At 43.5% G+C, this 26,173-nt stretch overlaps 1 protein-coding gene across 8 annotated transcripts in view; it reads right to left on the minus strand.

The window, feature by feature from the left end:
• CIPC (CLOCK interacting pacemaker) overlaps positions 1–26,173 on the minus strand; it is a 104,114-nt gene that overhangs the window by 23,713 nt on the left and 54,228 nt on the right. For 4 of the 8 annotated variants that reach the window (XM_063948271.1, XM_063948269.1, XM_063948273.1 and 1 more), the window contains one exon: positions 4,882–5,237. The exons of the other annotated variants lie outside the window; for them this stretch is intronic. The gene's annotated coding sequence lies outside the window, so the exon portion shown is untranslated. The remainder of the gene's footprint in view (positions 1–4,881; positions 5,238–26,173) is intronic. 8 annotated transcript variants of the gene reach the window in all.

The raw sequence follows: 26,173 nt of genomic DNA on the forward strand, positions 1-26,173 counted from the left end.
TGTTTATGTGAAGAGACTTTTCCAGGTTCGTCCATACCCCCTGGAAGTTTCTTCCTTGTGTGACTGCTCCCCAACCTCTCAGGCTGGCGTCCGTGGTCACCAGGATCAAATCCTGTATGCCGAATCTGCGGCCCTCCAATAGATGAGCCTTTTGCAACCACCACAGAAGATATACCCTTGTCCTTGGCGACAGGGTTATTCGCAGGTGCATCTGAGGATGCGACCCTGACCATTTGTCCAACAGATCCCTTTGGAAAATTCTTGCATGGAATCTGCCGAATGGAATTGCTTCGTAAAAAGCCACCATTTTTCCCAGGACTCTTGTGCATTGATGTACAGACACCTTTCCTGGTTTTAGGAGGTTCCTGACAGGTCGGATAACTCCTTGGCTTTTTCCTCGGGAAGAAAAACCTTTTTCTGAACCGTGTCCAGAATCATCCCTAGGAACAGCAGACGTATCGTCGGAAAACAGCTGCGATTCTTGGAATATTTAGAATCCAGTCGTGCCGTCGAAGAACTACTTTAGATAGTGCTCTTCCGACCTCCAACTGTTCTCTGGAACTTGCCCTTTTTAGGTCGTGCAAGTAAGGGATAATTTAGATGCCTTTTTTCTTTGAAGAAACATCTTTTCGGCCATTACCTTGGTAAAAAGGCCCGGGGTGCCGTGGATAATTCAAACGGCATCGTCTGAAACTGATATTGACAGTTCTGTACCACGAACCAGAGGTACCCTTGATGAGAAGGACAAAATTTGGACATGGAGGTAATCCTTGATGTCCAGGGACACCATATAGTCCCCTTTTTTCCGGTTCGCTATCACTGCTCTGAGTGACTTTATCTCGATTTGAACCTTTTATGTAAGTGTTCAAAACATTTTAGATTTAGACTATGTGTCACCAAGCCGTCTGGCTTCAGTACCACAATATAGTGTGGAAAAATAATACCCTTTTCCTTGTCGTAGGAGGGGTACTTTGATTATCACCTGCTGGATATACAGCTTGTGAATTGTTTCCAATGCTGCCTCCCTGTCGGAGGGAGCCGTTGGTAAAGCAGACTTCAGGAACCTGCGAGGAGAAGATGTCTCGACTCTCCAATCTTTACCCCTGGGATAATACTCGTACGATCTAGGGGTCAACTTGCGAGTGATCCCACTGCGCCCTGAGACTCTTGAGACTACCCCCCCACCTTGAGTCCGCTTGCACGGCCCCAGCGTCATGCTGAGGACTTGGCAGACGCGGTGGAGGGCTTCTTTTCCTGGGAAAGGGCTGCCTGCTGCAGTCTACTTCCCTTACCTCTATGTCTGGGCAGATATGACTGGCCTTTTGCCTGCATGCCCTCATGGGAAAGGAAAGATTGAGGCTGAAAAGACGGTGTCTTTTTTAGCTGAGATGTAACTTGGGGTAAAAAAGGTTGGATTTCCCAGCTGTTGCTGTGGTCCCCAGGTCCGATGGACCGACCCCCAAATAACTCCTTCCCTTTATACAGCAATACTTCCATCTGCCGTATGGGATCTGTATCACCTGACCACTGTCGTGTCCCTGACATCTTCTGGGAGATATGGACAACGCACTTATCTTGATGCCAGAGAGCAAATATCCCTCTGTGCATCTCACATACATATATATAGAATGCATCCTATTAAATGCTCTACATGAATAAAATATTTTCAGTCAGGGAATCCGACCAAGCCAACCCAGCACTGCATCTCCAGGCTGATGGCGATCGCTGGTCGCAGTATAACCACCGTATGTGTGTATATACTTTTTAGGATATTTTTCCAGCTTCCTATCAGCTGGCTCCTTGAGGGCGGCCGTATCTGGAGACGGTAACGCCACTTGATAAGCGTGTGAGCGCCTTATCACCCTAAGGGGTGTTTCCCAACGTACCCTAATTTCTGGCGGGAAAGGGTATAACGCCAATATTTGCTATCGGGGTAACCCTACGCATCATCACACACTTCATTTTATTTTATCTGATTCAGGAAAAACTACAGGTAGTTTTTTCACTCCCACATAATACCCTTTCTTGTGGTACTTGTAGTATCAGAAACACGTAACACCTCCTTCATTGCCCTTAACGTGTGGCCCTAATGAGAAATACGTTTGTTTATTCACCGTCGACACTGTATTCAGTGTCCGTGTCTGTGTCTGTGTCGACCGACTGAGGTAAATGGGCGTTTTTAAAACCCCTGACGGTGTTTCTGAGACGCCTGGACCGGTCCTAATAGATTGTCGGCCGTCTCATGTCGTCAACCGACCTTGCAGCGTGTTGACATTCTCACGTAATTCTCTAAATAAGCCATCCATTCCGGTGTCGACTCCCTAGAGAGTGACATCACCATTACAGGCAATTTCTCCGCCTCCTCACCAACATCGTCCTCATACATGTCGACACACACGTACCGACACACAGCACACACACCGGGAATGCTCTGACAGAGGACAGGACCCACTAGCCCTTTGGGGAGACAGAGGGAGAGTCTGCCAGCACACACCAAAAACGCTATAATTATATAGGGACAACCTTATATAAGTGTTTCTCCCTTATAGCATCTTTTATATATATACAATATCGCCAAAATCAGTGCCCCCCCTCTCTGTTTTAACCCTGTTTCTGTAGTGCAGTGCAGGGGAGAGCCTGGGAGCCTTCTCTCCAGCTTTTCTGTGAGAGAAAATGGCGCTGTGTGCTGAGGAGATAGGCCCCGCCCCTTTTTCGGCGGGCTCGTCTCCCGCTATTTTTGAAGTTAGGCAGGGGTTAAATATCTCCATATAGCCTCTGTGGGCTATATGTGAGGTATTTTTTTGCCTCTAATAAGGTTTTTATTTGCCTCTCAGAGCGCCCCCCCCAGCGCTCTGCACCCTCAGTGACTGTTGTGTGAAGTGTGCTGAGAGGAAAATGGCGCACAGCTGCAGTGCTGTGCGCTACCTTTATGAAGACTCAGGAGTCTTCAGCCGCCGATTTTGGACCTCTTCTCTCTTCAGCGTCTGCAAGGGGGCCGGCGGCGCGGCTCCGGTGACCATCCAGGCTGTACCTGTGATCGTCCCTCTGGAGCTAGTGTCCAGTAGCCAAGCAGCAAATCCACTCTGCACGCAGGTGAGTTCACTACTTCTCCCCTAAGTCCCTCGTTGCAGTGATCCTGTTGCCAGCAGGACTCACTGTAAAGTAAAAAACCTAAGCTAAACTTTCTCTAAGCAGCTCTTTAGGAGAGCCACCTAGATTGCACCCTTCTCGTTCGGGCACAAAATCTAACTGGAGTCTGGAGGAGGGTCATAGGGGGAGGAGCCAGTGCACACCACCTGATCTGGTAAAAGCTTTACTTTTTTGTGCCCTGTCTCCTGCGGAGCCGCTATTCCCCATGGTCCTTTCAGGAACCCCAGCATCCACTTAGGACGATAGAGAAAACAAGATTGGTTATTAACAGACAGGTAAAGAGGTAAGAAGGTACTGCTCATAAGCTGTGCCGTTTCTTGCGGCAGGTGAGGCGTGCCGTCGCACGGGGCGCCCACCGCGGAACTTTTGGTGGCTCCTGGTGCTCCCCCTCCTCCCCGTCATTACTACTCCGCTCGGGGCGCGGAGTTTCGCATAATGGCGCATTTGCATAGTGACATGACGCAAACGCGTCATTATGTGAAACTTCGCCCCCAAGCAAAGTAGTAATGACGGGGAGGAGGGGGGAGCACAAGATGTCAGGAACAATTGGCGGGAAGGTTGGCGGGAGGAGGAGGAGGAGGAGGGAGATGCTGGCAGGCGCTGTAAACACCCCTGACAACGAGCACTACATAACCCTGGCAACTGGCATTACACAACCCTGGCAACTGGCATTACACAACCCTGGCAACTGGCATTACACAACCCTGGCAACGATCATGACATCCGTCCCAGAGCATGAAACCCCTGGCAACCAGCATGACACCCAGAGTGTGAAACCCCTGGCAACGAGCAGGTAATTAAAAAGTAATTAGAAGCTTTACTGTTGGGCATAATGTATCAAGGGCATTGCGGTGTGTGGCATAATATGGTGCAGGGGGCATCACTGTGTGGAGATGAATATGGTGGAAAAAATTTTTTTCCCTGTGGTGGGCGTGATCTGTTGGTGCAAAAACTGGGGTGTAAGGTAGTCTTTTCAGGCGACACCACACCCATTTTAGCGAGACCGCGCACGCCTTTGGCACGCGCAAGTTTGTATTCTTTATACCTATGGGGGGAGGGGCGGATTTTTTAATCTCGCACTGGGAGCCAAATTGGCTAGACACAGCCCTGCTCATAAGCTTACAATCTACAGGACAATAATAGGAGTGTGATACAGAGGGTAATTGCTACATAGTACAGGTCTCAGTAGGCCGGTATGGTCCCATCACTCGGCAGTGTTGGTGTGAGTGTCAGGAATAAAGACGGATGGTGTGCGCACTGTGGTGATGATAAGCGTGTATTTGGGGTGTGCCGATAGTCATAGAGGCGTCCAATCCTCCTTGTTTAGTAAATACAAACCTAACTGCGCTCAACCCCTGGGTGTTGTGTGCTTTTCTGATTATACACTAGGTCAATGTAATGTCCCTATACATGCTTAAGAAGGATACCTGTGTAGAACTACATTTTATTTTATTAATTGAAGAGGATGATTGCGTGTCTATCGGTATGAGAAACAGTACATGACGTGTGTGCCTGCGCGGGGAAAGTTCAATCCGATGAGGACAGTAAATGGGTCCTCCGCTGTTTGCACTGTCAATCTGATGAAAGATATACTTTCTGTATAGTAACGGATAAGTTCTTGTAATATCCTGTTTATAAAAGGAGTTGAAAAGTCTCAAAAAATGTGCTGGTCCTCGACTCCTTAGGTAATATTAAGTGGTGTCTTTTAACAAGTGAAGTCCATGCACTTACCGTTGCGGCCGTGTGTCTGAGAGGTCCGGATGCGGGCAGACGTCGGGATTCTACAGGGGCTCCGGACTGATTCAGCCTTCAGCCCACTGCGCTGATGGTTTGTCTGGGGAGGGAATGCCCTGATGCGGGCTCCAGAGAGCCCGTTACCAGACACGCCTCTCCATTACAGCCTCCATTCCGCTGCCCATCCGTCCTTCTCCCTCTCCGATCCTGGTCACGTAACTGCACACCCGGCGCCGCAGCTTTCGAGTTGTTCCTGCGATCCTTGTCCGATCGTGTGTGTGTATCCTTATGTTCCTCCAACGCGTTTCAGCCTCTTCGGCCTTCCTCTGGGAGTCTGAGTGTCAGAAGGTTGTCTGACAATACGATTTAGGTAATATATAATAAAGAAGTCCCATTAATATGTATTTGTCAAAAGGGAGAATCTTACAGAAATTATTCAAATATAAAAGGTAAAATGGGCTGTAAGCATCACCCAGCAATAGGACATTACACGCTCCGGATGTGACCATACACCGTCCAGTGACCGTTCCCCTAATAACCCGCTTATAGGAGATGAAGTCACATTCAGCCCAGCATCATATACTGTAGGTGGAATATTACAGCTTCTGTCCCCGTGTCATGCACAAAAATATAATTTCATATACAGCAACTCTTATTATAGCTCCTAATCATAGACCCCTCTTCTCCGACTGCTCAATTATCATCAAGAGTAATTACATGTCACCACGTAAACAGAAATATAATAAAGATACTGCAATGACGCTCACATCCAGTCACTATACACACATCATAGTGCGCGCTTCAAAACACTAGGGGGCCAATCAATTGTTTTTGGTTTTTTTTTATATGTAATGGGTGCCAGTCAGAGCAATTCAACTGTTGCCCCTATCGGGCGGCTATTACTTCTAGCGCACACAAAAGCACTGGGTTTAGCTGCACAAAACAATTAAACCCATCTAAAATACTGCCCACAACGCAAAAAGTACCATTTAGACATCCAAGCAAGACACTTTCACACATTTCTACTCACCATCTCGGGAAACTGAGCAAAGGTACCAGTGCCCGCTACATTTGCCCGCATGGTAGAACTGAAATGCTGCCCTATAGTGGCGGCCGCCCAAATAACAATTAGCAGCAACGCATGTTACTCAAATTACTGTGATAACAGCGCTAACATTAACATCCGCTACTCCCCGTTAGTCACATAACTGTGGTAATAGCAGTAATACAGTATAACAGTACACCCAATAATCCCTGTAACCTATATAACTGTGGTAATAGCTGTAATATAACAGTAATGCCCCGCTACTCCAAATTAGTCACAAAACTGTGATAATAGTGCTAATATAACAGAAAATCCCGCTAATCCCCATTACACACATAACTGTAATAATAGTGGTAATAAAAGTAACGCCCCCTTGTCCCTGTTACCAATATAATGGTGATATTAGCGGTAATGTAACAGTGACGCCCGCTACTCCCTGTCACCAGAATAACTGATAATAGCGCTAATATAAAAGGAACACTCGTTACTCCCTGTTACCCATATAACCGTGATAAAAGCAGGAATATAACAATAAAGCTCTTTACTCCGCAGTACCCACATAAATGTGATAATAGCACTAAAATGACAAAAATGCCCAGTACTCCCCATTACCTACATAAGTGTGATAACAGCGCTAATGTAACTGTAACCTCCGATACTCCCCATTACCTACATACGTGTGATAACAGCGCTAATGTAACTGTAACCTCCGATACTCCCCATTACCTACATACGTGTGATAACAGCGCTAATGTAACTGTAACCTCCGATACTCCCCATTACTTACATAAGTGTGATAACAGCGCTAATGTAACTGTAACCTCCGATACTCCCCATTACCTACATAAGTGTGATAACAGCGCTAATGTAACTGTAACCTCCGATACTCCCCATTACCTACATAAGTGTGATAACAGCGCTAATGTAACTGTAACCTCCGATACTCCCCATTACCTACATAAGTGTGATAACAGCGCTAATGTAACTGTAACCTCCGATACTCCCCATTACCTACATAAGTGTGATAACAGCGCTAATGTAACTGTAACCTCCGATACTCCCCATTACCTACATACGTGTGATAACAGCGCTAATGTAACTGTAACCTCCGATACTCCCCATTACCTACATACGTGTGATAACAGCGCTAATATAACTGTAACCTCCGATACTCCCCATTACCTACATAAGTGTGATAACAGCGCTAATGTAACTGTAACCTCCGATACTCCCCATTACCTGCATAAGTGTGATAACAGCGCTAATGTAACTGTAACCTCCGATACTCCCCATTACCTACATAAGTGTGATAACAGCGCTAATGTAACTGTAACCTCCGATACTCCCCATTACCTACATACGTGTGATAACAGCGCTAATGTAACTGTAACCTCCGATACTCCCCATTACCTACATAAGTGTGATAACAGCGCTAATGTAACTGTAACCTCCGATACTCCCCATTACTTACATAAGTGTGATAACAGCGCTAATGTAACTGTAACCTCCGATACTCCCCATTACCTACATACGTGTGATAACAGCGCTAATGTAACTGTAACCTCCGATACTCCCCATTACCTACATAAGTGTGATAACAGCGCTAATGTAACTGTAACCTCCGATACTCCCCATTACCTACATAAGTGTGATAACAGCGCTAATGTAACTGTAACCTCCGATACTCCCCATTACCTACATACGTGTGATAACAGCACTAATGTAACTGTAACCTCCGATACTCCCCATTACCTACATAAGTGTGATAACAGCGCTAATGTAACTGTAACCTCCGATACTCCCCATTACCTACATAAGTGTGATAACAGCGCTAATGTAACTGTAACCTCCGATACTCCCCATTACCTACATACGTGTGATAACAGCGCTAATGTAACTGTAACCTCCGATACTCACCATTACCTACATAAGTGTGATAACAGCGCTAATGTAACTGTAACCTCCGATACTCCCCATTACCTACATAAGTGTGATAACAGCGCTAATGTAACTGTAACCTCCGATACTCCCCATTACCTACATAAGTGTGATAACAGCGCTAATGTAACTGTAACCTCCGATACTCCCCATTACCTACATACGTGTGATAACAGCGCTAATGTAACTGTAACCTCCGATACTCCCCATTACCTACATACGTGTGATAACAGCGCTAATATAACTGTAACCTCCGATACTCCCCATTACTTACATAAGTGTGATAACAGCGCTAATGTAACTGTAACCTCCGATACTCCCCATTACCTACATAAGTGTGATAACAGCGCTAATGTAACTGTAACCTCCGATACTCCCCATTACCTACATAAGTGTGATAACAGCGCTAATGTAACTGTAACCTCCGATACTCCCCATTACCTACATAAGTGTGATAACAGCGCTAATGTAACTGTAACCTCCGATACTCCCCATTACCTACATAAGTGTGATAACAGCGCTAATGTAACTGTAACCTCCGATACTCCCCATTACCTACATAAGTGTGATAACAGCGCTAATGTAACTGTAACCTCCGATACTCCCCATTACCTACATAAGTGTGATAACAGCGCTAATGTAACTGTAACCTCCGATACTCCCCATTACCTACATAAGTGTGATAACAGCGCTAATGTAACTGTAACCTCCGATACTCCCCATTCTCTACATAAGTGTGATAACAGCGCTAATGTAACTGTAACCTCCGATACTCCCCATTCTCTACATAAGTGTGATAACAGCGCTAATGTAACTGTAACCTCCGATACTCCCCATTACCTACATAAGTGTGATAACAGCGCTAATGTAACTGTAACATCCAATACTCCCCATTACCTACATAAGTGTGATAACAGCGCTAATGTAACTGTAACCTCCGATACTCCCCATTACCTACATACGTGTGATAACAGCGCTAATGTAACTGTAACCTCCGATACTCCCCATTACCTACATAAGTGTGATAACAGCGCTAATGTAACTGTAACCTCCGATACTCCCCATTACCTACATAAGTGTGATAACAGCGCTAATGTAACTGTAACCTCCGATACTCCCCATTACCTACATACGTGTGATAACAGCGCTAATGTAACTGTAACCTCCGATACTCCCCATTACCTACATAAGTGTGATAACAGCGCAAATGTAACTGTAACCTCCGATACTCCCCATTACCTACATAAGTGTGATAACAGCGCTAATGTAACTGTAACCTCCGATACTCCCCATTACCTACATAAGTGCGATAACAGCGCTAATGTAACTGTAACCTCCGATACTCCCCATTACCTACATAAGTGTGATAACAGCGCTAATGTAACTGTAACCTCCGATACTCCCCATAACCTACATACGTGTGATAACAGCGCTAATGTAACTGTAACCTCCGATACTCCCCATTACCTACATACGTGTGATAACAGCGCTAATGTAACCTCCGATACTCCCCATTACCTACATACGTGTGATAACAGCACTAATGTAACTGTAACCTCCGATACTCCCCATTACCTACATAAGTGTGATAACAGCGCTAATGTAACTGTAACCTCCGATACTCCCCATTACCTACATAAGTGTGATAACAGCGCTAATGTAACTGTAACCTCCGATACTCCCCATTACCTACATAAGTGTGATAACAGCGCTAATGTAACCTCCGATACTCACCATTACCTACATAAGTGTGATAACAGCGCTAATGTAACTGTAACCTCCGATACTCCCCATTACCTACATACGTGTGATAACAGCGCTAATGTAACTGTAACCTCCGATACTCCCCATTACCTACATAAGTGTGATAACAGCGCTAATGTAACTGTAACCTCCGATACTCCCCATTACCTACATAAGTGTGATAACAGCGCTAATGTAACTGTAACCTTTGATACTCCCCATTACCTACATAAGTGTGATAACAGCGCTAATGTAACTGTAACCTCCGATACTCACCATTACCTACATAAGTGTGATAACAGCGCTAATGTAACTGTAACCTCCGATACTCCCCATTACCTACATACGTGTGATAACAGCGCTAATGTAACTGTAACCTCCGATACTCCCCATTACCTACATAAGTGTGATAACAGCGCTAATGTAACTGTAACCTCCGATACTCCCCATTACCTACATAAGTGTGATAACAGCGCTAATGTAACTGTAACCTTTGATACTCCCCATTACCTACATAAGTGTGATAACAGCGCTAACGTAACTGTAACCTCCGATACTCACCATTACCTACATAAGTGTGATAACAGCGCTAATGTAACTGTAACCTCCGATACTCCCCATTACCTACATAAGTGTGATAACAGCGCTAATGTAACTGTAACATCCGATACTCCCCATTACCTACATACGTGTGATAACAACGCTAATGTAACCTCCGATACTCCCCATTACCTACATAAGTGTGATAACAGCGCTAATGTAACTGTAACCTCCGATACTCCCCATTACCTACATACGTGTGATAACAGCGCTAATGTAACTGTAACCTCCGATACTCCCCATTACCTACATACGTGTGATAACAGCGCTAATGTAACTGTAACCTCCGATACTCACCATTACCTACATAAGTGTGATAACAGCGCTAATGTAACTGTAACCTCCGATACTCCCCATTACCTACATAAGTGTGATAACAGCGCTAATGTAACTGTAACCTCCGATACTCACCATTACCTACATAAGTGTGATAACAGCGCTAATGTAACCTAAGATACTCCCCATTACCTACATACGTGTGATAATAGCGCTAATGTAACTGTAACCTCCGATACTCACCATTACCTACATAAGTGTGATAACAGCGCTAATGTAACTGTAACCTCCGATACTCCCCATTACCTACATAAGTGTGATAACAGCGCTAATGTAACTGTAACCTCCGATACTCCCCATTACCTACATAAGTGTGATAACAGCGCTAATGTAACTGTAACCTCCGATACTCCCCATTACCTACATACGTGTGATAACAGCGCTAATGTAACTGTAACATCCTATACTCACCATTACCTACATAAGTGTGATAACAGCGCTAATGTAACTGTAACCTCCGATACTCCCCATTACCTACATACGTGTGATAACAGCGCAAATGTAACCTCCGATACTCCCCATTACCTACATACGTGTGATAACAGCGCTAATGTAACTGTAACCTCCGATACTCCCCATTACCTACATACGTGTGATAACAGCGCTAATGTAACTGTAACCTCCGATACTCCCCATTACCTACATAAGTGTGATAACAGCGCTAATGTAACTGTAACCTCCGATACTCACCATTACCTACATAAGTGTGATAACAGCGCTAATGTAACGTCCGATACTCCCCATTACCTACATACGTGTGATAACAGCGCTAATGTAACTGTAACCTCCGATACTCCCCATTACCTACATAAGTGTGATAACAGCGCTAATGTAACTGTAACCTCCGATACTCCCCATTACCTACATAAGTGTGATAACAGCGCTAATGTAACTGTAACCTCCGATACTCCCCATTACCTACATAAGTGTGATAACAGCACTAATGTAACTGTAACCTCCGATACTCACCATTACCTACATAAGTGTGATAACAGCGCTAATGTAACGTCCGATACTCCCCATTGCCTACATACGTGTGATAACAGCGCTAATGTAACTGTAACCTCCGATACTCCCCATTACCTACATAAGTGTGATAACAGCGCTAATGTAACCTCCGATACTCCCCATTACCTACATACGTGTGATAACAGCGCTAATGTAACTGTAACATCCTATACTCCCCATTACCTACATAAGTGTGATAACAGCGCTAATGTAACTGTAACCTCCAATACTCCCCATTACCTACATAAGTGTGATAACAGCACTAATGTAACTGTAACCTCCGATACTCCCCATTACCTACATAAGTGTGATAACAGCGCTAATGTAACTGTAACCTCCGATACTCCCCATTACCTACATAAGTGTGATAACAGCGCTAATGTAACGTCCGATACTCCCCATTGCCTACATACGTGTGATAACAGCGCTAATGTAACTGTAACCTCCGATACTCCCCATTACCTACATAAGTGTGATAACAGCGCTAATGTAACCTCCGATACTCCCCATTACCTACATACGTGTGATAACAGCGCTAATGTAACTGTAACCTCCGATACTCCCCATTACCTACATAAGTGTGATAACAGCGCTAATGTAACTGTAACCTCCGATACTCACCATTACCTACATAAGTGTGATAACAGCGCTAATGTAACTGTAACCTCCAATACTCCCCATTACCTACATAAGTGTGATAACAGCGCTAATGTAACTGTAACCTCCGATACTCCCCATTACCTACATACGTGTGATAACAGCGCAAATGTAACTGTAACCTCCGATACTCCCCATTACCTACATACGTGTGATAACAGCGCTAATGTAACTGTAACCTCCGATACTCCCCATTACCTACATAAGTGTGATAACAGCGCTAATGTAACTGTAACCTCCGATACTCACCATTACCTACATAAGTGTGATAACAGCGCTAATGTAACGTCCGATACTCCCCATTACCTACATACGTGTGATAACAGCGCTAATGTAACTGTAACCTCCGATACTCCCCATTACCTACATAAGTGTGATAACAGCGCTAATGTAACTGTAACCTCCGATACTCCCCATTACCTACATAAGTGTGATAACAGCGCTAATGTAACTGTAACCTCCGATACTCCCCATTACCTACATACGTGTGATAACAGCACTAATGTAACTGTAACCTCCGATACTCCCCATTACCTACATAAGTGTGATAACAGCACTAATGTAACTGTAACCTCCGATACTCCCCATTACCTACATAAGTGTGATAACAGCGCTAATGTAACTGTAACCTCCGATACTCCCCATTACCTACATACGTGTGATAACAGCGCTAATGTAACTGTAACCTCCGATACTCCCCATTACCTACATAAGTGTGATAACAGCGCTAATGTAACTGTAACCTCCGATACTCACCATTACCTACATAAGTGTGATAACAGCGCTAATGTAACGTCCGATACTCCCCATTACCTACATACGTGTGATAACAGCGCTAATGTAACTGTAACCTCCGATACTCCCCATTACCTACATAAGTGTGATAACAGCGCTAATGTAACTGTAACCTCCGATACTCCCCATTACCTACATAAGTGTGATAACAGCGCTAATGTAACTGTAACCTCCGATACTCCCCATTACCTACATAAGTGTGATAACAGCACTAATGTAACTGTAACCTCCGATACTCACCATTACCTACATAAGTGTGATAACAGCGCTAATGTAACCTCCGATACTCCCCATTACCTACATAAGTGTGATAACAGCGCTAATGTAACTGTAACCTCCGATACTCCCCATTACCTACATAAGTGTGATAACAGCGCTAATGTAACCTCCGATACTCCCCATTACCTACATAAGTGTGATAACAGCGCTAATGTAACCTCCGATACTCCCCATTACCTACATACGTGTGATAACAGCGCTAATGTAACTGTAACCTCCAATACTCTCCATTACCTACATAAGTGTGATAACAGCGCTAATGTAACTGTAACCTCCGATACTCCCCATTACCTACATAAGTGTGATAACAGCGCTAATGTAACTGTAACCTCCGATACTCCTCATTACCTACATACGTGTGATAACAGCGCTAATGTAACTGTAACCTCCGATACTCCCCATTACCTACATAAGTGTGATAACAGCGCTAATGTAACTGTAACATCCAATACTCCCCATTACCTACATAAGTGTGATAACAGCGCTAATGTAACTGTAACCTCCGATACTCCCCATTACCTACATACGTGTGATAACAGCGCTAATGTAACTGTAACCTCCGATACTCCCCATTACCTACATAAGTGTGATAACAGCGCTAATGTAACCTCCGATACTCCCCATTACCTACATACGTGTGATAACAGCGCTAATGTAACTGTAACCTCCAATACTCCCCATTACGTACATACGTGTGATAACAGCGCTAATGTAACTGTAACCTCCGATACTCCCCATTACCTACATAAGTGTGATAACAGCGCTAATGTAACTGTAACCTCCGATACTCCCCATTACCTACATACGTGTGATAACAGCGCTAATGTAACTGTAACCTCCGATACTCCCCATTACCTACATACGTGTGATAACAGCGCTAATGTAACTGTAACCTCCGATACTCCCCATTACCTACATAAGTGTGATAACAGCGCTAATGTAACCTCCGATACTCCCCATTACCTACATAAGTGTGATAACAGCGCTAATGTAACTGTAACCTCCGATACTCCCCATTACCTACATACGTGTGATAACAGCGCTAATGTAACTGTAACCTCCGATACTCCCCATTACCTACATACGTGTGATAATAGCGCTAATGTAACTGTAACCTCCGATACTCCCCATTACCTACATAAGTGTGATAACAGCGCTAATGTAACTGTAACCTCCGATACTCCCCATTACCTACATAAGTGTGATAACAGCGCTAATGTAACTGTAACCTCCGATACTCCCCATTACCTACATAAGTGTGATAACAGCGCTAATGTAACTGTAACCTCCGATACTCCCCATTACCTACATATGTGTGATAACAGCGCTAATGTAACTGTAACCTCAGATACTCCCCATTACCTACATAAGTGTGATAACAGCGCTAATGTAACTGTAACCTCCGATACTCACTATTACCTACATAAGTGTGATAACAGCGCAAATGTAACCTCCGATACTCCCCATTACCTACATAAGTGTGATAACAGCGCTAATGTAACTGTAACCTCCGATACTCCCCATTACCTACATAAGTGTGATAACAGCGCTAATGTAACTGTAACCTCCGATACTCCCCATTACCTACATACGTGTGATAACAGCGCAAATGTAACTGTAACCTCCGATACTCCCCATTACCTACATACGTGTGATAACAGCGCAAATGTAACTGTAACCTCCGATACTCCCCATTACCTACATAAGTGTGATAACAGCGCTAATGTAACTGTAACCTCCGATACTCCCCATTACCTACATAAGTGTGATAACAGCGCTAATGTAACTGTAACCTCCGATACTCCCCATTACCTACATAAGTGTGATAACAGCGCTAATGTAACTGTAACCTCCGATACTCCCCATTACCTACATACGTGTGATAACAGCGCTAATGTAACTGTAACCTCCAATACTCCCCATTACCTACATAAGTGTGATAACAGCGCTAATGTAACTGTAACCTCCGATACTCCCCATTACCTACATAAGTGTGATAACAGCGCTAATGTAACTGTAACCTCCGATACTCCCCATTACCTACATAAGTGTGATAACAGCGCTAATGTAACTGTAACCTCCGATACTCACTATTACCTACATAAGTGTGATAACAGCGCAAATGTAACCTCCGATACTCCCCATTACCTACATAAGTGTGATAACAGCGCTAATGTAACTGTAACCTCCGATACTCCCCATTACCTACATAAGTGTGATAACAGCGCTAATGTAACTGTAACCTCCGATACTCCCCATTACCTACATACGTGTGATAACAGCGCTAATGTGACTGTAACCTCCGATACTCACCATTACCTACATACGTGTGATAACAGCGCTAATGTAACTGTAACCTCCGATACTCCCCATTACCTACATACGTGTGATAACAGCGCTAATGTAACTGTAACCTCCGATACTCACCATTACCTACATAAGTGTGATAACAGCGCTAATGTAACTGTAACCTCCGATACTCACTATTACCTACATAAGTGTGATAACAGCGCAAATGTAACCTCCGATACTCCCCATTACCTACATAAGTGTGATAACAGCGCTAATGTAACTGTAACCTCCGATACTCCCCATTACCTACATAAGTGTGATAACAGCGCTAATGTAACTGTAACCTCCGATACTCCCCATTACCTACATACGTGTGATAACAGCACTAATGTAACTGTAACCTCCGATACTCACCATTACCTACATAAGTGTGATAACAGCGCTAATGTAACGTCCGATACTCCCCATTACCTACATACGTGTGATAACAGCGCTAATATAACTGTAACCTCCGATACTCCCCATCACCTACATACGTGTGATAACAGCGCAAATGTAACTGTAACCTCCGATACTCCCCATTACCTACATAAGTGCGATAACAGCGCTAATGTAACTGTAACCTCCGATACTCACCATTACCTACATAAGTGCGATAACAGCGCTAATGTAACTGTAACCTCCGATACTCCCCATTCTCTACATAAGTGTGATAACAGCGCTAATGTAACTGTAACCTCCGATACTCCCCATTACCTACATAAGTGTGATAACAGCGCTAATGTAACTGTAACCTCCGATACTCCCCATTACCTACATAAGTGTGATAACAGCGCTAATGTAACTGTAACCTCCGATACTCCCCATTACCTACATAAGTGTGATAACAGCGCAAATGTAACTGTAACCTCCGATACTCCCCATTACCTACATACGTGTGATAACAGCGCTAATGTAACTGTAACCTCCGATACTCCCCATTACCTACATACGTGTGATAACAGCGCTAATGTAACTGTAACCTCCGATACTCCCCATTACCTACATAAGTGTGATAACAGCGCTAATGTAACTGTAACCTCCGATACTCCCCATTACCTACATAAGTGTGATAACAGCGCTAATGTAACTGTAACCTCCGATACTCCCCATTACCTACATAAGTGTGATAACAGCGCTAATGTAACTGTAACCTTTGATACTCCCCATTACCTACATAAGTGTGATAACAGCGCTAATGTAACTGTAACCTCCGATACTCACCATTACCTACATAAGTGTGATAACAGCGCTAATGTAACTGTAACCTCCGATACTCCCCATTACCTACATAAGTGTGATAACAGCGCTAATGTAACTGTAACATCCGATACTCCCCATTACCTACATACGTGTGATAACAACGCTAATGTAACCTCCGATACTCCCCATTACCTACATAAGTGTGATAACAGCGCTAATGTAACTGTAACCTCCGATACTCCCCATTACCTACATACGTGTGATAACAGCGCTAATGTAACTGTAACCTCCGATACTCCCCATTACCTACATACGTGTGATAACAGCGCTAATGTAACTGTAACCTCCGATACTCACCATTACCTACATAAGTGTGATAACAGCGCTAATGTAACTGTAACCTCCGATACTCCCCATTACCTACATAAGTGTGATAACAGCGCTAATGTAACTGTAACCTCCGATACTCACCATTACCTACATAAGTGTGATAACAGCGCTAATGTAACCTCCGATACTCCCCATTACCTACATACGTGTGATAATAGCGCTAATGTAACTGTAACCTCCGATACTCACCATTACCTACATAAGTGTGATAACAGCGCTAATGTAACTGTAACCTCCGATACTCCCCATTACCTACATAAGTGTGATAACAGCGCTAATGTAACTGTAACCTCCGATACTCCCCATTACCTACATAAGTGTGATAACAGCGCTAATGTAACTGTAACCTCCGATACTCCCCATTACCTACATACGTGTGATAACAGCGCTAATGTAACTGTAACATCCTATACTCACCATTACCTACATAAGTGTGATAACAGCGCTAATGTAACTGTAACCTCCGATACTCCCCATTACCTACATACGTGTGATAACAGCGCAAATGTAACCTCCGATACTCCCCATTACCTACATACGTGTGATAACAGCGCTAATGTAACTGTAACCTCCGATACTCCCCATTACCTACATACGTGTGATAACAGCGCTAATGTAACTGTAACCTCCGATACTCCCCATTACCTACATAAGTGTGATAACAGCGCTAATGTAACTGTAACCTCCGATACTCACCATTACCTACATAAGTGTGATAACAGCGCTAATGTAACGTCCGATACTCCCCATTACCTACATACGTGTGATAACAGCGCTAATGTAACTGTAACCTCCGATACTCCCCATTACCTACATAAGTGTGATAACAGCGCTAATGTAACTGTAACCTCCGATACTCCCCATTACCTACATAAGTGTGATAACAGCGCTAATGTAACTGTAACCTCCGATACTCCCCATTACCTACATAAGTGTGATAACAGCACTAATGTAACTGTAACCTCCGATACTCACCATTACCTACATAAGTGTGATAACAGCGCTAATGTAACGTCCGATACTCCCCATTGCCTACATACGTGTGATAACAGCGCTAATGTAACTGTAACCTCCGATACTCCCCATTACCTACATAAGTGTGATAACAGCGCTAATGTAACCTCCGATACTCCCCATTACCTACATACGTGTGATAACAGCGCTAATGTAACTGTAACATCCTAGACTCCCCATTACCTACATAAGTGTGATAACAGCGCTAATGTAACTGTAACCTCCAATACTCCCCATTACCTACATAAGTGTGATAACAGCACTAATGTAACTGTAACCTCCGATACTCCCCATTACCTACATAAGTGTGATAACAGCGCTAATGTAACTGTAACCTCCGATACTCCCCATTACCTACATAAGTGTGATAACAGCGCTAATGTAACGTCCGATACTCCCCATTGCCTACATACGTGTGATAACAGCGCTAATGTAACTGTAACCTCCGATACTCCCCATTACCTACATAAGTGTGATAACAGCGCTAATGTAACCTCCGATACTCCCCATTACCTACATACGTGTGATAACAGCGCTAATGTAACTGTAACCTCCGATACTCCCCATTACCTACATAAGTGTGATAACAGCGCTAATGTAACTGTAACCTCCGATACTCACCATTACCTACATAAGTGTGATAACAGCGCTAATGTAACTGTAACCTCCAATACTCCCCATTACCTACATAAGTGTGATAACAGCGCTAATGTAACTGTAACCTCCGATACTCCCCATTACCTACATACGTGTGATAACAGCGCAAATGTAACTGTAACCTCCGATACTCCCCATTACCTACATACGTGTGATAACAGCGCTAATGTAACTGTAACCTCCGATACTCCCCATTACCTACATAAGTGTGATAACAGCGCTAATGTAACTGTAACCTCCGATACTCACCATTACCTACATAAGTGTGATAACAGCGCTAATGTAACGTCCGATACTCCCCATTACCTACATACGTGTGATAACAGCGCTAATGTAACTGTAACCTCCGATACTCCCCATTACCTACATAAGTGTGATAACAGCGCTAATGTAACTGTAACCTCCGATACTCCCCATTACCTACATAAGTGTGATAACAGCGCTAATGTAACTGTAACCTCCGATACTCCCCATTACCTACATACGTGTGATAACAGCACTAATGTAACTGTAACCTCCGATACTCCCCATTACCTACATAAGTGTGATAACAGCACTAATGTAACTGTAACCTCCGATACTCCCCATTACCTACATAAGTGTGATAACAGCGCTAATGTAACTGTAACCTCCGATACTCCCCATTACCTACATACGTGTGATAACAGCGCTAATGTAACTGTAACCTCCGATACTCCCCATTACCTACATAAGTGTGATAACAGCGCTAATGTAACTGTAACCTCCGATACTCACCATTACCTACATAAGTGTGATAACAGCGCTAATGTAACGTCCGATACTCCCCATTACCTACATACGTGTGATAACAGCGCTAATGTAACTGTAACCTCCGATACTCCCCATTACCTACATAAGTGTGATAACAGCGCTAATGTAACTGTAACCTCCGATACTCCCCATTACCTACATAAGTGTGATAACAGCGCTAATGTAACTGTAACCTCCGATACTCCCCATTACCTACATAAGTGTGATAACAGCACTAATGTAACTGTAACCTCCGATACTCACCATTACCTACATAAGTGTGATAACAGCGCTAATGTAACGTCCGATACTCCCCATTGCCTACATACGTGTGATAACAGCGCTAATGTAACTGTAACCTCCGATACTCCCCATTACCTACATAAGTGTGATAACAGCGCTAATGTAACCTCCGATACTCCCCATTACCTACATAAGTGTGATAACAGCGCTAATGTAACTGTAACCTCCGATACTCCCCATTACCTACATAAGTGTGATAACAGCGCTAATGTAACCTCCGATACTCCCCATTACCAATATAAGTGTGATAACAGCGCTAATGTAACCTCCGATACTCCCCATTACCTACATACGTGTGATAACAGCGCTAATGTAACTGTAACCTCCAATACTCTCCATTACCTACATAAGTGTGATAACAGCGCTAATGTAACTGTAACCTCCGATACTCCCCATTACCTACATAAGTGTGATAACAGCGCTAATGTAACTGTAACCTCCGATACTCCTCATTACCTACATACGTGTGATAACAGCGCTAATGTAACTGTAACCTCCGATACTCCCCATTACCTACATAAGTGTGATAACAGCGCTAATGTAACTGTAACATCCAATACTCCCCATTACCTACATAAGTGTGATAACAGCGCTAATGTAACTGTAACCTCCGATACTCCCCATTACCTACATACGTGTGATAACAGCGCTAATGTAACTGTAACCTCCGATACTCCCCATTACCTACATACGTGTGATAACAGCGCTAATGTAACTGTAACCTCCGATACTCCCCATTACCTACATAAGTGTGATAACAGCGCTAATGTAACTGTAACCTCCGATACTCCCCATTACCTACATAAGTGTGATAACAGCGCTAATGTAACTGTAACCTCCGATACTCCCCATTACCTACATAAGTGTGATAACAGCGCTAATGTAACTGTAACCTCCGATACTCCCCATTACCTACATATGTGTGATAACAGCGCTAATGTAACTGTAACCTCAGATACTCCCCATTACCTACATAAGTGTGATAACAGCGCTAATGTAACTGTAACCTCCGATACTCAATATTACCTACATAAGTGTGATAACAGCGCAAATGTAACCTCCGATACTCCCCATTACCTACATAAGTGTGATAACAGCGCTAATGTAACTGTAACCTCCGATACTCCCCATTACCTACATAAGTGTGATAACAGCGCTAATGTAACTGTAACCTCCGATACTCCCCATTACCTACATACGTGTGATAACAGCGCAAATGTAACTGTAACCTCCGATACTCCCCATTACCTACATACGTGTGATAACAGCGCAAATGTAACTGTAACCTCCGATACTCCCCATTACCTACATAAGTGTGATAACAGCGCTAATGTAACTGTAACCTCCGATACTCCCCATTACCTACATAAGTGTGATAACAGCGCTAATGTAACTGTAACCTCCGATACTCCCCATTACCTACATAAGTGTGATAACAGCGCTAATGTAACTGTAACCTCCGATACTCCCCATTACCTACATACGTGTGATAACAGCGCTAATGTAACTGTAACCTCCAATACTCCCCATTACCTACATAAGTGTGATAACAGCGCTAATGTAACTGTAACCTCCGATACTCCCCATTACCTACATAAGTGTGATAACAGCGCTAATGTAACTGTAACCTCCGATACTCCCCATTACCTACATAAGTGTGATAACAGCGCTAATGTAACTGTAACCTCCGATACTCACTATTACCTACATAAGTGTGATAACAGCGCAAATGTAACCTCCGATACTCCCCATTACCTACATAAGTGTGATAACAGCGCTAATGTAACTGTAACCTCCGATACTCCCCATTACCTACATAAGTGTGATAACAGCGCTAATGTAACTGTAACCTCCGATACTCCCCATTACCTACATACGTGTGATAACAGCGCTAATGTGACTGTAACCTCCGATACTCACCATTACCTACATACGTGTGATAACAGCGCTAATGTAACTGTAACCTCCGATACTCCCCATTACCTACATACGTGTGATAACAGCGCTAATGTAACTGTAACCTCCGATACTCACCATTACCTACATAAGTGTGATAACAGCGCTAATGTAACTGTAACCTCCGATACTCACTATTACCTACATAAGTGTGATAACAGCGCAAATGTAACCTCCGATACTCCCCATTACCTACATAAGTGTGATAACAGCGCTAATGTAACTGTAACCTCCGATACTCCCCATTACCTACATAAGTGTGATAACAGCGCTAATGTAACTGTAACCTCCGATACTCCCCATTACCTACATAAGTGTGATAACAGCGCTAATGTAACTGTAACCTCCGATACTCTCCATTACCTACATAAGTGTGATAACAGCGCTAATGTAACTGTAACCTCCGATACTCCCCATTACCTACATAAGTGTGATAACAGCGCTAATGTAACTGTAACCTCCGATACTCCCCATTACCTACATAAGTGTGATAACAGCGCTAATGTAACTGTAACCTCCGATACTCACTATTACCTGCATAAGTGTGATAACAGCACTAATGTAACTGTAACCTCCGATACTCCCCATTGCCTACATAAGTGTGATAACAGCGCTAATGTAACTGTAACCTCCGATACTCCCCATTACCTACATACGTGTGATAACTGCGCTAATGTAACCTCCGATACTCCCCATTACCTACATAAGTGTGATAACAGCGCTAATGTAACTGTAACCTCCGATACTCCCCATTACCTACATAAGTGTGATAACAGCGCTAATGTAACTGTAACCTCCGATACTCCCCATTACCTACATAAGTGTGATAACAGCGCTAATGTAACTGTAACCTCCGATACTCCCCATTACCTACATAAGTGTGATAACAGCGCTAATGTGACTAACCTCCGATACTCACCATTACCTACATACGTGTGATAACAGCGCTAATGTAACTGTAACCTCCGATACTCCCCATTACCTACATACGTGTGATAACAGCGCTAATGTAACTGTAACCTCCAATACTCTCCATTACCTACATAAGTGTGATAACAGCGCTAATGTAACTGTAACCTCCGATACTCCCCATTACCTACATACGTGTGATAACAGCGCTAATGTAACTGTAACCTCCGATACTCCCCATTACCTACATAAGTGTGATAACAGCGCTAATGTAACTGTAACCTCCGATACTCACTATTACCTACATAAGTGTGATAACAGCGCTAATGTAACTGTAACCTCCGATACTCCCCATTGCCTACATAAGTGTGATAACAGCGCTAATGTAACCTCCGATACTCCCCATTACCTACATAAGTGTGATAACAGCGCTAATGTAACTGTAACCTCCGATACTCCCCATTACCTACATAAGTGTGATAACAGCGCTAATGTAACTGTAACCTCCGATACTCCCCATTACCTACATAAGTGTGATAACAGCGCTAATGTAAATGTAACCTCCAATACTCTCCATTACCTACATAAGTGTGATAACAGCGCTAATGTAACTGTAACCTCCGATACTCCCCATTACCTACATACGTGTGATAACAGCGCTAATGTAACTGTAACCTCCGATACTCCCCATTACCTACATAAGTGTGATAACAGCGCTAATGTAACTGTAACATCCAATACTCCCCATTACCTACATAAGTGTGATAACAGCGCTAATGTAACTGTAACCTCCGATACTCCCCATTCTCTACATAAGTGTGATAACAGCGCTAATGTAACTGTAACCTCCAATACTCCCCATTACCTACATAAGTGTGATAACAGCGCTAATGTAACTGTAACCTCCGATACTCCCCATTACCTACATACGTGTGATAACAGCGCTAATGTAACTGTAACCTCCGATACTCCCCATTACCTACATAAGTGTGATAACAGCGCTAATGTAACTGTAACATCCAATACTCCCCATTACCTACATAAGTGTGATAACAGCGCTAATGTAACTGTAACCTCCGATACTCCCCATTACCTACATACGTGTGATAACAGCGCTAATGTAACTGTAACCTCCGATACTCCCCATTACCTACATACGTGTGATAACAGCGCTAATGTAACTGTAACCTCCGATACTCCCCATTACCTACATAAGTGTGATAACAGCGCTAATGTAACTGTAACCTCCGATACTCCCCATTACCTACATAAGTGTGATAACAGCGCTAATGTAACTGTAACCTCCGATACTCCCCATTACCTACATACGTGTGATAACAGCACTAATGTAACTGTAACCTCCGATACTCCCCATTACCTACATAAGTGTGATAACAGCACTAATGTAACTGTAACCTCCGATACTCCCCATTACCTACATAAGTGTGATAACAGCGCTAATGTAACTGTAACCTCCGATACTCCCCATTACCTACATACGTGTGATAACAGCGCTAATGTAACTGTAACCTCCGATACTCCCCATTACCTACATAAGTGTGATAACAGCGCTAATGTAACTGTAACCTCCGATACTCACCATTACCTACATAAGTGTGATAACAGCGCTAATGTAACGTCCGATACTCCCCATTACCTACATACGTGTGATAACAGCGCTAATGTAACTGTAACCTCCGATACTCCCCATTACCTACATAAGTGTGATAACAGCGCTAATGTAACTGTAACCTCCGATACTCCCCATTACCTACATAAGTGTGATAACAGCGCTAATGTAACTGTAACCTCCGATACTCCCCATTACCTACATAAGTGTGATAACAGCACTAATGTAACTGTAACCTCCGATACTCACCATTACCTACATAAGTGTGATAACAGCGCTAATGTAACGTCCGATACTCCCCATTGCCTACATACGTGTGATAACAGCGCTAATGTAACTGTAACCTCCGATACTCCCCATTACCTACATAAGTGTGATAACAGCGCTAATGTAACCTCCGATACTCCCCATTACCTACATAAGTGTGATAACAGCGCTAATGTAACTGTAACCTCCGATACTCCCCATTACCTACATAAGTGTGATAACAGCGCTAATGTAACCTCCGATACTCCCCATTACCTACATAAGTGTGATAACAGCGCTAATGTAACCTCCGATACTCCCCATTACCTACATACGTGTGATAACAGCGCTAATGTAACTGTAACCTCCAATACTCTCCATTACCTACATAAGTGTGATAACAGCGCTAATGTAACTGTAACCTCCGATACTCCCCATTACCTACATAAGTGTGATAACAGCGCTAATGTAACTGTAACCTCCGATACTCCTCATTACCTACATACGTGTGATAACAGCGCTAATGTAACTGTAACCTCCGATACTCCCCATTACCTACATAAGTGTGATAACAGCGCTAATGTAACTGTAACATCCAATACTCCCCATTACCTACATAAGTGTGATAACAGCGCTAATGTAACTGTAACCTCCGATACTCCCCATTACCTACATACGTGTGATAACAGCGCAAATGTAACTGTAACCTCCGATACTCCCCATTACCTACATAAGTGTGATAACAGCGCTAATGTAACTGTAACCTCCGATACTCCCCATTACCTACATAAGTGTGATAACAGCGCTAATGTAACTGTAACCTCCGATACTCCCCATTACCTACATACGTGTGATAACAGCGCTAATGTAACTGTAACCTCCGATACTCCCCATTACCTACATAAGTGTGATAACAGCGCTAATGTAACTGTAACCTCCGATACTCCCCATTACCTACATAAGTGTGATAACAGCGCTAATGTAACTGTAACCTCCGATACTCCCCATTACCTACATAAGTGTGATAACAGCGCTAATGTAACTGTAACCTCCGATACTCCCCATTACCTACATATGTGTGATAACAGCGCTAATGTAACTGTAACCTCAGATACTCCCCATTACCTACATAAGTGTGATAACAGCGCTAATGTAACTGTAACCTCCGATACTCACTATTACCTACATAAGTGTGATAACAGCGCAAATGTAACCTCCGATACTCCCCATTACCTACATAAGTGTGATAACAGCGCTAATGTAACTGTAACCTCCGATACTCCCCATTACCTACATAAGTGTGATAACAGCGCTAATGTAACTGTAACCTCCGATACTCCCCATTACCTACATACGTGTGATAACAGCGCAAATGTAACTGTAACCTCCGATACTCCCCATTACCTACATACGTGTGATAACAGCGCAAATGTAACTGTAACCTCCGATACTCCCCATTACCTACATAAGTGTGATAA

This window comes from Pseudophryne corroboree, chromosome 12 (genome assembly GCF_028390025.1).
Source record: "Pseudophryne corroboree isolate aPseCor3 chromosome 12, aPseCor3.hap2, whole genome shotgun sequence".
NCBI classification, from domain to species: domain Eukaryota; kingdom Metazoa; phylum Chordata; class Amphibia; order Anura; family Myobatrachidae; genus Pseudophryne; species Pseudophryne corroboree.